The 13,120-nt window shown below is 36.0% G+C and overlaps 1 long non-coding RNA gene across 1 annotated transcript in view; it reads right to left on the minus strand.

Moving 5' to 3' along the window:
• LOC139705699 (uncharacterized) overlaps positions 1-13,120 on the minus strand; it is a 52,521-nt gene that overhangs the window by 16,604 nt on the left and 22,797 nt on the right. Inside the window, exon 4 of the long non-coding RNA XR_011707510.1 lies at positions 4,239-4,448. This is a non-coding gene — a long non-coding RNA (uncharacterized lncRNA). The remainder of the gene's footprint in view (positions 1-4,238; positions 4,449-13,120) is intronic.

Genomic DNA, 13,120 nt, shown 5'->3' on the forward strand with positions numbered 1-13,120 from the left:
TAAAAATTAGACTTTGCTGAATATTTCTCTCATTAGTAACTTGCTCTAAACATACAAATGGTTTACAGAGGGCTTTGATATGATCTGATTTTCCAACCAAAATGTGAGCAACTTGAGAGTCAGGCTTTTTAAAATTTTTTATGCTCTGTACCTAATACAATGCCTTAATCCTCATGGGTGCTCAGTTTGTTGAATGAAAGAATTGAGTGATTCAAATATCTACAAAGTAGATTCTTTTGCCATAGAGGTTAAGATTTATGAGAAGAACATGTTTTTTTCTTCTGGCAATAATTATATTTTATTGGTATTTAACCAAAGATAGTTACACTCTTCATAGCTTCTTTCATTCTTTCATAGATCCATGTAAGAATCCACAGGGCAGGTTGGTAGATATGTTTGTATTTGTTCCTCCAAATGAAGATTTTGTCCAACTATGTAATTTAACAGTTTGATGATTATAGTTTTGGACTAAGACTAGGGAGGACAGTTATAAGTCCTGAATCCAGTCAGCAAGAACTTATTAAGCACCAACTGAAAAACCCATACTAAATTAGCAAACAAAAGTACACTGGAGAAGTTAAAAACATGCTCTGCCTTCCAGACTTTAAATCAGAGAAGGCATGTACATGTCCATTCCACAAGCATCTCTGAGTACACCCTGCTTCATGTGTGGCACTAAAGAGGCAGGACAGCCAGCAAGTCTCAGTTCTCCTCAAAGAGCTAACAAAAGAAATTAATGAGTAACTGTATATCAAGAAAAAGTCATGATATCACTGAAAAATTGCAAACTAATTCCCATGGGAAACTCAAGAGAGAAACTGATGAACTCATGGAAGTCTTAAAGAAGCAAATAGCATAAAAATAGCTCCAGAATTTCCTAGATAAGATAAATTAGAGCATTCACTAGAGATGAGGGAATTGAAAGTAAGGGTCCAAAAGTTTTCAGAATAAGTTGTTTATTTGCTTGAAGACGACTTAACATAGCTATTCTTCTCATCAAATTAGTTCTGGTGACATAAAATAATAACTTCTGAATTAATGCCCACCCCATTCAAAGAACCCTGGAAGACTTTCCCTTTCAAGGTTCCTGATGGTAACTATTGATGAGGTATCTCACAGCTGAAAGCATCCCAAACACATTACAACAAAGGAGAGTTGCCCTTCCTGCCCACTCCATTGTCCACTGCTCTGCTGTGCAACACAGAAGCCCTGGCCACATGCAGCTACTGAACACCAGAAACATGACCAGTCCAAACTGAATCGTACTATAATTGTAAAATGCATACTAGACTTCAAAGACTTTCAAAAAAGAATGCAAAATATTTCAATAATTTTGATATTAACATCTATTGATATAATGGGATTTGGATATTATTGACTGAAATACAAATATTATTACATTATTTTCATGCATGTCCTTTTACTGTAGATACTAGAAAAATTAAAATTAATTTTATGACTCACATTACATTTCTAATGAACAATGCTAGTCTAAATGCACTGCAAAAAAAAAAAAAGATTAACTTTTTAAAGTATACCATACCATTCAGCAATGTGAGCTGATGCCTTAATACAATTCTCTGATATAAAACTTAACATAACGAACCATTCAATGCATACTGCCCCAAAGTTCTGAAAAACAAGAACATTTGTCCTGGCTCCCTGGGGTCTCCAGCCCCACTCTGATCTCATAATAGGGACATCATTTCTTATGATTCCCTTTTCCTCTGAATGGCAGAAAGCATGAGCCTGAAACCAAGTTATTCAACAACTGAATTTGGCTAGAGGGTCTTAGTGTTCTGGTTTAGTTTTACACTGTCCCCTTTTTTATTGTTTGCCTTGGTTTTGCTTTTTTTTTTTTTTTTTTTTTTTTTTTTTGCAATCAGTGAGATGCCACACTTTTCAGAGTTTGGAAAGACTCATTTTGTCTGAGGCCTTCTTCCTTATTACAATTGTGAGCAATGATAGACATTTAGCAAAGCAGGCCAGTATGCACATTTAATATCACAAATGTGGAGCTGTCACTACCCATATCTGTTACTAAGAGTCAGCTCTGAAGTCATACAAACGGCTGGAAGTAATAAGTCATCAAATCAAGCAGAGGTCAGAGCAACTATCAGAAATACCTAAAAATCAAGCAGGTACTGGTCATTATCAGATCTGATCCTATTTTTTTAAAACCAGAGTGTAATGCAGGCATAGTGATAGCATCTAAGGATCCAAGAAAACTTAATAGATACTGAGCCCTTTTTCTAGAGAAGGGGATAATTTCTGAAACAAGGGAGCCACACCAGCCCCTAGGACGTAGTTCAGAGAAATGGCCTCCCCAGGTCTAGTGAACCATACAAATTTCAGTTGAGAATGAGCAGTAACATATAGCCGAGCTGTTGGAGCTGACCCACTATATGCACCCAATAAGGAAGAGAAAATTAAAGGCTTAAACATGCTTCTTGTTATCCAGGGACTGATGGGCTTTTCTGCAGGTAGGAGCATTAGCTTTGCTCAGGTGAACACAGAGGAAGAAGAAAGATGGGGCTTATCTTTAAAAACTGGAGAGTTAAGCCAGGTATGGTGGCGCATGCCTCTAATCCCATTGGCTTGGGAGGCTGAGACATGAAGATCGAAAGTTCAAAGCCAGCCTCAGCAATGCAAGGTGCTTAGCAACTCAGTGAGTCCCTATCTATAAATAAAGTTCAAAATAGGGCTGAGGATGTGGCTCAGTAGTCAAGCACCCCGAGTTCATTCCCCAGTACCCCCCCAAAAAAAATAAAAACTGCAGAGTTATATTGATGGCTATGCAGCTCTCATTCTCAAATTAATATTTCAAAACTATTCAGGAAACTTAAAAAATCAAGCCTCTTCAGTGGGCATCTGAAATCTATGTAAAAGGCAACTGGCTTCCTATTAATTCCTATTCCTTTCCAAAAAAATGCTTGTAACATTATTTAATAACATGGTTATACCTGCCTATCCAGGGAAAACCATGGAATATGTGGAGTGTTATGTAATCTCGAGAACATCTATTATAACTGCATCTTAAAGATATAAATAAGAATAATAAAAAAGCCAACAATTTTCTCAAATATAGAGACAGAGATAGGAGAGGACACAGAAAAGACCATGGCCATATACAAATCAGGACCACACACTCACATAAGCTACCAGAAGGCAAAAAAGAGGCATTCTAAGTCAGCTAGACTTTTGACATACTCTCTAATGTTTTCTTAGAAAGGTGTTAAAGCATGTAGCACACAAATAACCAGTTTCGTTTCAGAAAATCAAATCAATATGTTAAAATGAAACCTAGTACACAGTTGGCCTCAACAACAAAAGAATGAAAGTCCCAAGATCTAATCAATGATACATGACCTGTTACATGTAAAATATCTAGAAAAAAAATTAAATATGAGTCAAGGACGAGGAGCAGAAGGAGGAAGTAAGGGAGAAGAAGAAGGAGGAGAAGACGTGAGTCAGAACTAAGTGGCCAATTTCACAAATTATATTCATTCATTTCAAATTGGCTATTCCCCTGATGATGATAAAGGATACAAACAAAGCTGCCTATACATACACTTTGTGATTCTGTCTCAAGGAGACTCAGACCAGGTTAAAAACTCCAAGAACATTTCCTTCCCAGGGAGCATTCTAGGAGCACACAGGTGCAGACTCAGACCCCTTCTAAGTCAATGGTGATTCTAAAGGAGGTTCTCCTGGCATTGATAAGAGAGGGTGCATTTTAAAAAGAAAAAAAAAAGAAAGAATCATTATATTTCTAGCCCACATATTATATAAGCCCATTTATTCATGGATTTGTGAAATTCAGAAACAACCTAATGAAATTTCTAAGACAACTGAGTTGTCACAATTTGACAAGAGCACAAATTCATATTGAGTGGCTTTTCTAGGGCCTCCTACTAATATCAACAAAACCCAAATACGGATTTCACCTAACATTCAGAGAAAATTCTACTTGGTTACTAGGAGGAAAAAAAAAGCATATAACTTAACAAAACTCAGAATATATATCAATCTGTCACCAAATTAAAATGAGCTAGAGCAACAGTAATAAAACCCACTGCACCCATGTTCATCTTCACATGCAAAGGCTATTTCTAAGCAGGTCTGAGTGAAGCTTTGACTGCTCCATGCTAATGGCAGAGCGGGCCAGAGGTGAGCCAAGGCTGTGAGTAACAGAGAATTCATGGATATTTAAATTTGGAACCAATTTTCCTACTTACATTAGAGTGTGTTGTGGAAACACCAGACTCCTGATGCTTGATACGTACTCATTCTTACACAATGCCTGCTTCGTATGGTTAAGGCATTTCACACAGGCACCTGTGAGCAGGACATGTCATTGGGGTAGTGATGGTGGAGTCAATTTCATCCATTCTGTTTCTCCATTACTGCTGATGGAACCAAGTCCCTCAGACAAAAGCATGACTTGCCTGGAAAGTGAGAGACATAGTAGAGACATGGTTTTTTAACTGGGGAATAGGAACAAGATATTTGCTGTTATTTGGAAATGTGCTGTTTCTCAAAGGTTCGTGTGCTGGAAATATGGTCTCCAATGTGGCAAGAAACTTAAAAAAGTGGGGCCTAATGGAAGGTGATTACGTCATGGGGGCTTCATGTTCATGTATACATTAATACTGTCTTACAGGGGTAGGTCAGGTGTGGTATTAGCTCTCACAGTGGATTAGCTCTCAGAAGAGTGAATTTTTTTTAAGTGAATTTGTCCTATTCTTCAAGCAGCCAGTTTTCTTTTAACTTTTCTGCCATGTTGAGACGCTACTAAGACTGCAGAAGCATGCTATTTGGACCCTCTAGAATCAGGAGCCAAATAAACATAAATACTTTATAAAGTACCCAGCCTTGACTATTTTGTTATAGCAACACAAAAAAGACAGTATTCCTCTATATAAATACTCTATACTAATTCCTCTTGACTAAAGATTATTACAATATATTATAATGAGCTATTCAGTTCCCTATATCCTCTACAACATTGCACTTATTTAAAAAATTAATATGAAATAATTAAAATTAGCAAAAATGTACAAATAATTGACAGAGAAGCCCTGTGGATCTTTCACTTGGTCTCTGTTTCCATATTAACATCTGTGATATCCAAACCTGGAAATTGACATTGGTACAATCTATAGAGCTTGTTCAGATATCACCAGATACACATGCACTTATTTGTGTTTGTGTGTGTAGATCTCTAAGCAATTTTATCATGTTGTAGTTTTAAGTAACCATTAGCTCATGCCAAACCCTTAACTGCATCATCATAAGAATCCTACCCTTTTACGTCTACCCCTACTACATCCCCTGCCCTCTCCCTTGCCCCTGAAAACCACTAATCAGTTCCCCATCTCTATGATTATGTTACCTCATAAGAATTATATGAATGGAATCATTCAATAAGGTATTCTTTTAAGGTAAGTATTTTTCACTCAACATATTTTCTTTGAGGTTCATCTAAGTTGTTGCCCATAACAACAGTTCATTTTTCTTTATTGCTGAGTAGTATTCTACTATGTAACTAAATCACTCTCTATTTAATCATTCACTCATTGATAGACATTTGGATATTTCCAGGTTTAGGTTATTACAAATAAATTTGCTAACCAAGAATAAAAACAGGGCAAGGATTGTGGCTCAGTGGTAGAATGCTCGCCTAGGACATGTGAAGTACTGGGTTTCATCCTCAGCACTACATAAAAATAAATAAATAAATAAATAAATAAGTTATTGTGTCCATCTACAACTAAAAAAATATTTTAAAAAAGCAGCAGTAAATGTTGGCGAGGATGTGGGGGAAAGGGTACACTCATGCATTACTGGTGGGACTGCAAATTGATACAATCACCTTAGAAAGCAATATGGAGATTCCTTTAAAAACTAGGAATGGGACCACCATTTGACCCAGTTATACCACTCCTTGGTATATAACCAAAGGACTTAAAATCAGCATACTACAGTTAGGCAGCCACATCAACGTTTATAGCAGCCCAATTCACATTAGCTAAGCTATAGAGCCAACTTAGGTGCCCTTCAATAGAGGAATGGATAAAGAAACTGTGTATGTAGACACAATGGAATATTACTTAGCTCTAAGAAAAGAATGACTTCATGACTTTTTCTGGTAAACGGATGCATCTGGAGATTATCATGCTAAGTGAAATAAGCTAGTCCCAAAAAACCAAAGGTCAAATTTTCTCTCTGATATGCAGATGCTAATACACAAGGGGAAGAGAAAGGAAGAACAGAAGTTCAGTGGATTAAACAAAAGGGAATGCAGGTGAGGTAGAGGAATAGGAAAGACAGTGAAATGAATCAGACATAACTTTCCTATGTTTATATATGAATACACCACAGTGAAACTCCACATATGTACAACCACAAGAATACTATCCTAATTAGAATAAGTTATCCTCCATGTATTTATAATATGTCCAAATATACTCTACAGTCTACTGTCATGTATATCTAAAAAGGACAAATTTTTTTAAAAAAGACACACAGTTCTGGAAACTACCACTTGAAGCAGTGCAAGCTGCAATGAATAAGGTAGAGTTACCACCATCAAAAATCCAAATAATAATAATAAAATCTGGACACACACACAAAAAAAAGAAAAGTTGTTATGAACATTCACATGCAAGTTTGTCTGTGAAAATAAACTTGCAAGATTTTTTTAAGGGGAGATAGAGTGTCTTCTTCACTATGGTATCTACCCCCACACTGTAGGACACATAGTAGTTAATCAAAATATCTGTTCAAGAAATGAATGAATGAGCCACAAAATTGGCTCTAAGTCCAGAAAATAAAATTGGATCATCTGGTAGGAAAGTTAGGTGGGAGGGAAAATGCCACCACGTGGTTCTACAAGCTGTACTGACAGTTGCAAAACTGCAGTGGGGAGGGCTGGAGCTGGAGTTCAGGGGTAGAACACTTGCCTAGAATGCATGAGGCCCTGGGTTCAAATCCCAGGAACAAACCCCCTCACCCCTGCAAAAGGAGAAAGGAGAGAATAAAGGAAAGAAAAAGAAAACTACAGCAGTTTATTCAAGAGGGTTTTCTACACACACTACAGTCAAATGTTTTAAAATTCATTTCAATTATTGAACTTCATATTAAGATACTGATTGGATAAATAAGGTATTGCTGAACTTTTTTGGAAACAACTGGGAGAGACTTCTTATTCTAGCCCAGATGAACTGACAGAGGGATGGGACAAACCTTCCTTCTTAAAACTACCAAACAAACAAACAAAAAAAGGAAGGAAGGAAGAAGGAAATAAAATGCACAATACAATGGTTTTTAAGACATAGGTCAACAGGCCATGAGGGACAGTGATTCCTGAGGAATGAAAAGCCAAGAGGTGAACCCTTCCATCGCCCCAGAACACAGCCTTGAGGGCTTCTCAACAGCAGCATGGGGAGGACACCCAACTCAGGGGAGCCAAAGGCTCTGAGTTCAGGAAACGGAAATGAAAGTATCAAAGAAAGTGGCCAGAGCTTGCAGGACAAAGTCCCCGGGAGGAAAGACATGAAGCACAGAGAGTACCCTAAGAATTTAGCAGAGTACTAATCTGGGCATGTGCATGTAGAAACTACCCAAGCCTGGGAATAAAACATTTTTAAAGAATTACAGAGGAAACTGTGCATGGCATTAATACAGGGCTGGGAATAAACCTTTTGCCATTAGTTACAATGGAAAATTTCATGCCTTCTGTGTTGTTAGTAAGAATCTCAACAGTGGGCAATAATTCACCCTGAACCATGCACTGCTCTGGTCTCGCCTAAGATTTTAATTCCTAAAAATTGAAAGCAAAATGAGCCAAATGATTCTGTGTAGCTACCTGGTAACATAATCATACCAAAAAAGAACAATTCCATATAGTTGAAAATCACAGAAATATGTACATTCCTATGAGGGGAGAGAATTCTACACAAGGTATATGTACATTCCTACTAATGGTGGTCGTCTTTGTATTATTATTCTGAGCCTGTTGTAAATGTATTATCACTTAAAGCTAATAAGCATACTAGTATTATTAAGAATTGGAATTGTCAGTTTAGAAGAAAGGACAAATGGATAGAGGATTTATGATTAAATTAAAACCTGTTGTCTTTGATGTGTATTAAATTTAAGTGTTCCTATGGATGTCTATGTATTTTGTCTTAAAAAAATTGCAAGTTCAAAGTCAGCCTCAGCAATTTAGTGAGGCCCTAAGAACTTAACAAGGCTCTGTCCCAAAATTAAAGAAAAAACAAACATAAAAAAAGAGAGCTGAGTATTCGACTCAGTGGTTAAGCATCCTTGGGTTCAATTTCTAGCACCAAAAAAAAAAAAAAATTAAAAGAACATATATTCTAGCTCTTTCCTTTGAAAAGACCTAGACTAAGGGCCATGTGAGTAAAACTGAGCTCTCCTAATTTCAAGAACATAGTTTTTAAGTACAATTTCCAAGACAAAATTCATAAAAAAAGAAATACAACTTCTTAGAAAATTGCCTGCTTCCAGATTTGGAAAGGAAAAGTCCAGGATAAGCCTGTTAAATTTTGTCATATCATTATCATGGAAATTTTCAAAAACTTGAGGTTCTTTCAAAAATATATAGGAACATGGGTGGGATAGGGCTCACTGGCAAAGTGCTTACCTACCATGTGTGAGAAACTGGGTTCAATCATTAGCACCACATATAAATGAACAAATAAAATTAAGGTATTCTGTCTATCTACAACTACAATTTTTTTTAAATAAATAGGAATCAACTGAAATAGACTGAGTAACCAAAGATGTAAAAATATGGGCATCCATAGGCATTAACAACTGTAATAATTGAAACACATCAATGTTCATAATGACATTTTAAGAATAATATTGATTACATTGTGTGTGTGTGTGTGTGTGTGTGATGCAGAGGATTGAACCCAGGGCCTTGGGCATGCAAGGCAAGCATTCTACCAGCTGAGCTATATCCCCAGCCCCATTGATTACCTTTTGAGGATGGTTAGAAACTCTTTACATTGTGCTAAGAACTTACAAATTAACAGAATAAATTAAGAATTTATTCTGATTTTCTTACATAAATTGAAACTCAAAATAACAAACTAGTTTATCTATAAAGAAGCATTCTTGATAATAAATGAAGCAGATATGATAGAATTATATTATTATTCTTACAAACTCTAGGAATAAATGAATTTAGGTAATGATCATCAACATCTGCTAACATCCAAAGAGAAAGAAAACAGTAGTTTTTCCTTCCCTCCCCTAAATAAATATGATCAGAATTTTAGTCTTAATTACAACAGTTAATTAAAAGGTAAAGCACAGGGGGCTATGGTTGTGGCTCAGTGGTAGAACACTTGCCTAGCATGTGTGAAGCACTGGGTTTAATACTCAGCACCATATAAAATAAATAAATAAAATAAAGGTATTGTGTCCATCTACAACAACAACAACAAATTTTAAAACAACCCCCCCCAAAAAAAAAGGTAAGGCACAGGACAGTGGATGTTATTAAACATCTCCACGGGAATCAGCAAATTCAGACTATGGAAAGATTCACAACACAAACAATTCAGTTTTTTTCAACAAATAAAGAAAATACATGGAAAACTGTAGATGAAAAGAAGAGAGACACATTAACCAATTGCAATATGGACCTTATTTGAGTTCTGCTTCCAAAAGTATAAAGTATAGAAAAACTATACAAATAGGAAAGTTTGAATATTGGCTTTGTGTATCTGAGGATAGTAAAGAAATATCAACATTTTTGGTGTGATAAACTTTTTAGATAAAGTTCATTTCCCAGCATTAAAAAAAAAAGTTGTGTTGTAATGAGTACAATGAATCAAAATGCATTCTACTGTCATATATACCTAATTTAAATAAATAAATAACAAGTTTTGTGGGAGCCAAGGCCAAGATTAGGACCTAGACCACGCTGCCAACCAGCAGACCCACACTGGAGCCCAGGCCTAGCCCACCTCTTACCTGGGACACTGCAGGCATTGCCATAGCCTTCCGCAGGCAGTAGTCTACACCTTGGGACAATAGATAGGGCCTGGAGGCAGCTGCATCTCCGAATAGGCAACCCACCCTTTCAGCCCCATCTCTGAAAGTGGTTGCAGCCATCTTGGAAAACCCCTACTGCTATTTGAGTTACCTCCACTATTAACACCACCACCTTTAGTTGCAGTAGCAATTTTCGTGGGACACCGACTAGGGACTAGAAGTCCAATACCTTGCTGAGGTACAGGTAATCTGCGGGGACACTACATGATTATAGGGTAGAAACTGTAATATCTCAGATCTGCATTTCAAAAAAGGGAGACGCATATAAATCATGAAAAAACAAGGGAGGAAAGTGCCCCAAACAAACCAAGATACTACAATAAAAGAATCCATGGACAGCACAGTTAATGGAATCTCAGAGAAGGAGTTCAGAATGTACATAATTAAAATGATCCACAAATTAAAGAATGACCAAAGTGAGCAATACAGGAAAAAATTTATCACTCCAACAAAGAGATAAAAGAGCAAATATGGGCAACTATTTATCACAACAACAAAGAGATAAGGAGCAGGGCAAAAAATAAATTAAAAAATTAGAAATCCTTGAAATGAAGGAAACAATAAATGAAATAAAAACTCAATAGAAATCATCACCAACAGACTAGATCACTTGGAAGAAAGAATGTGAGATAATGAAGACAAAATATACAATCTTGAAAATAAAGTTGATCACAGTGAAGATGGTAAAAAACCATGTATTATGTTGTGTCCATCTACACCTAAGAAAATAATATTTTTTTAAAATCGACAAAACAAAAAGCTGGTTCTTTGAAAAATTAAATAAAATTGACAAACACTTAGCCACCCTAATGAAAAGAAGGAGACAGAAAACTCAAATTATGAAAATCCGTAATGAAAAATGACATATCGTAAAAGACACTATTGAAATACAGAAGACAATTAGAAACTATATTGAAAATTTATACTCCAGTAAAATAGAAAGCCTTGAAGACATCGACAAATTTCTAGAGGCATATAATCAACCAAAACTGAGTCAAAAGGAGTTATACAATTTAAATAGATCAATTTCAAGCAAAGAAATAGAAGATACCATCAAAAGCCTACCAACCAAGAAGAGTCCAGGACCATACGGATTCACATCTGTGTTCTACAAGACCAACAAAAAGAATTAATACCAATACTCCTCAAATTATTCCATGAAATAGAAAAGGAGGGAATCCTTCCAAACTCATTCTATGAAGCTAGTATCATCCTGATACCAAAACCTTGATGTGTCTCTACACATCAAGGAAAGAAAATTTTAGACCAATATCTCTGATGAGCATTGATGCAAAAATTCTCAATAAAATCACAGCAAATTGCATACAAAAACTTATTTAAAAAATAGTGCACCATGGTCAAGTGGGATTCATTCCAGGGATGCAGGATGGTTCAACATACAGAAATCAATAAATATAATTCATCACATCAATAAAATAAAAAATAAGAATCATATGATTATATCAATTGATGCAGAAAAAGCATCTGACACAATACAGCACCCTTTCATGTTCAAAACACTAGAAAAACTAGGGATAGTAGGAACATAGCTCAACATTGTAAAAGCTATCTATGCTAAACCCAAGGGCAACATCATTCTAAATGGAGAAAAATTGTAAGCATTCCCTCTAAAAACTGGAAGAAGAGAGTGATGTCCTCTTTCACCACTTCTGTTCAACATAGGCCTTGAAACTCTAGCCAGAGCAATTAAAGAAATGAAAGAAATTAAAGGGATACAAATAGGAATAAAAGAACTCAAACTATCATTATTCACTGATGACATGATTCTATCTATACTTGAGGATTCAAAAAACTCCACCCCAAAACTTCTAGAATTAATTAATGAATTCAGCAAAGTAGCAAGATATAAAATCAATACCAATAAGTAAAATGTATTTCTATACATCAGTGATGAATCCTCTAAAAAATAATTTAGAAAACAACCCCATTCACAGTAGCCTCAAAATAAATAAATTAATTAATTAAATACTTGGAAATCAACAAAAAAGGTGAAAGACCTCTACAATGAAAACTACAGAACACTAAATAAAGAAATTGAAGAAGACCTTAGAAGATGGAAAGACCTCCCATGCTCTTGAACAGGCAAAATTAATGTTGTCAAAATGGCCATACTACCCAAAGTGCTATACCGATTCAATGCAATTCCAATTAAAATCCCAATGTCATTCCTTATAGAAATAGAAAAAGCAATCATGAAGTTCTTTTGGAAAAATAAGAGACCCAGAATAGTCAAAGTAATCCTTAGCAAGAATAATGAAGCAGGAGGTATTACAATACCAGACCTTAATCTATACTACAAAGCTACAGTAACAAAAACAGCATGATATTGGCACCAAAATAGATATGTAGCTCAATGGTACAGAATAGAGGACACAGAGACAAACCCACATAATACAGTTACTAGACAAAGGCGCCAAAAACATATATTGGAGAAAAGATAGCCTCTTCAACAAATGGCTCTGGGAGAACTGGAAATCCATATGTAGCAAAGTGAAACTAAAACCCCTATCTCTTACCATGCAACTCAACTCAAAGTGGATCAAGGGCCTAGGAATTAGACTAGATACTCTGTGCCTAATAAAGGAAAAAGTATGCTCAAATCTTCATCACGTTGGATTAGGCCTCAACTTCATTAACAAGACTTCTAAAGCACAAGAAATAAGATCAAGAATTAATAAATGGAATGAATTCAACTAAAAAGCTTCTTCTCTGCAAAAGAAACAATCAATGAGGTGAAGAGAGAGCCTACATTTTTTAAGAGAGAGAGAGAGAGAGAGAGAGAGAGACAATTTTAATATTTATTTTTTAGTTCTTGGCAGACACAACATCTTTGTTTGTATGTGGTGCTGAGGATCGAACCCGGGCCGTACACATGCCAGGCGAGCGCGCTACCGCTTGAGCCACATCCCCAGCCCAAAGCCTACATTTTGAGAGCAAATTTTTGCCATACACACATCAGATAGAGCACTAATATCTAGGACATATAAAGAACTAAAAAACCTTA

Source organism: Marmota flaviventris, chromosome 5 (assembly GCF_047511675.1).
Source record: "Marmota flaviventris isolate mMarFla1 chromosome 5, mMarFla1.hap1, whole genome shotgun sequence".
NCBI classification, from domain to species: domain Eukaryota; kingdom Metazoa; phylum Chordata; class Mammalia; order Rodentia; family Sciuridae; genus Marmota; species Marmota flaviventris.